The following is a 1,846-nucleotide window of genomic DNA, read 5'->3' as shown; positions in this document are numbered from 1 at the left end:
TTATTTTAGCAATTGAAAATTATCAGTATTTTATTATTATACATATCTGTTTGTATATTATGAATAAAATATAAATTATATTTTATTTTATGAATTCTTTCTAATTATGTATTATTTCCGAGGATATTTTTTAAAGGGTTGAAGAAGTGAATAGAGACAAGAGGTCATTCTTGGAAGTTGTTAAGGTGTGTTGCGTAAGAGAGTGCGGCATGACTTTTTTGCATGGAGAGAAGTCGGCGAGTGGAATTTATTGCCAAATGAGATGGTGAGTGCGGAAACATTGAACCAGTTTAAGTAAGGTATGATAAACATTATCTCTGTTAGAATGCATCTTACTTTGCTTCCCTTCATGAGTCTTGACTTCAGGAGGCATTTGTATAATAATAATAAGAAGAAGAAAATTTTCAACTTCATAATTAGAATTTAATTATGAAGCATTTAGATCTCGGTCAGACATCGTCATGTCTTACTGACATCTATCGGTCAGGCATGATGATGACATCTTCCTGGATAACATTTCAGAAGAGATAACCACGTTAAAAAAAGTTTACAGTGGACATATGACTATTTTGTTTTATGGCCCTTTCAGTTTCAATGACAGATACAAGTTCTCTTATTGGAAAAGGGTACAAACTTTAAGATAACATTTAAGCTTCCAATGAATTCTCAGAAAAATTTGTAAAGAAAACTCCTAAAGAGAGCAAATTCAGTTAGCAAAACAACAGTCTTATTACTGCAAGTGTGAATTTTGAGTGAATTCGCTCTCACCTACTGTGTGCCTAAAGATGCGAGACCCTTCGACACATCTGCGCATTTCAGAAGAGGGCTAATCCATTCCGATAATAGGGTAATCAATGCGTTTCGTGAGATGAGTGTTTATTCTTATACGTCAGAAAATTAGCTTTTCTTTTAAGAAATCTCTAGTTTTTAAAGTGTGACTATTTTGTTTCTACAACAGTCGGAAAATTTAATATAAAGCACGTGATTTCGCGTGTTGGTGACGAATTCATACATCGCCTTATTCCTTTTCTCCCCTTCACCATGAGAGAGAGAGAGAGAGAGGTTCATTCTTGAATTATAAATCGACACCTTCAAGTTTTGCACATTACTGCTGATGCAACTGTTACCATTTAGCACTCTTTTTTTTTTAAATTTAGTGAGAGAAAATTTCACCTTTAGTTATATATCATTAATAGATAAACATCCTTTAAATGTGAATAGTGCGTATTTTCACCTTAGCTAATTTAGCACGGCGGCGACATCTTCCCAATCGTTGGTGTCAACTCTAAAGTCTGGAATGACTTTTCGATTTTTCCTATAATGTATTTATATATATATATAAACTAATTGCTTATATAAAATACATTGTTAAATAATATTTAATTTTTAAATCTTGAATTATTTTAAGATATTTTTAAGAATCTCTTAATATTTTAATAAAGTATAATAGACACCATTTTATAATTATCTAAAGAACATGTTACTTTAAATTGATCTCGCATTAAATAGAGTTCGTACTTGCTTCGGCAGTACATATACTAAAATTGGAACGATACAGAGAAGATTAGCATGGCCCCTGCGCAAGGATGACACGCAAAATCGTGAAGCGTTCCACATTTTTTCTGTGTTTTTATTTTGAATGACAAAAAATTTCCTTTTATTAGGAATCGGTATATTTATAATAATTACAAAGCATAGAAAATCAACAATTTGGATCAAAACTCGTTTGACATGAAACAATATAACGAGTCAATCTGACATGAAACAATATAATGAGTCAATCGATTCTAATATCATTTAAATCTTATTTAATGATTATAAGATTTTCCTTCCACAAACATTGTAA

At 31.2% G+C, this 1,846-nt stretch overlaps 1 non-coding gene across 1 annotated transcript; it reads left to right on the top strand.

The window, feature by feature from the left end:
• Positions 1–1,514: 1,514 nt before the first annotated feature.
• On the top strand, positions 1,515–1,621 carry LOC150105057 (U6 spliceosomal RNA). The gene has a single exon (XR_016548627.1). It is a non-coding gene; the product is annotated as a U6 spliceosomal RNA (small nuclear RNA).
• Positions 1,622–1,846: the final 225 nt, after the last annotated feature.

This window comes from Typopeltis vanoorti, chromosome 7 (genome assembly GCF_054136105.1).
Source record: "Typopeltis vanoorti isolate ZY-2024b chromosome 7, IOZ_Tvanoo_1.0, whole genome shotgun sequence".
Taxonomy (NCBI): domain Eukaryota; kingdom Metazoa; phylum Arthropoda; class Arachnida; order Uropygi; family Thelyphonidae; genus Typopeltis; species Typopeltis vanoorti.
This window is presented reverse-complemented; position numbering and strand designations above follow the sequence as displayed.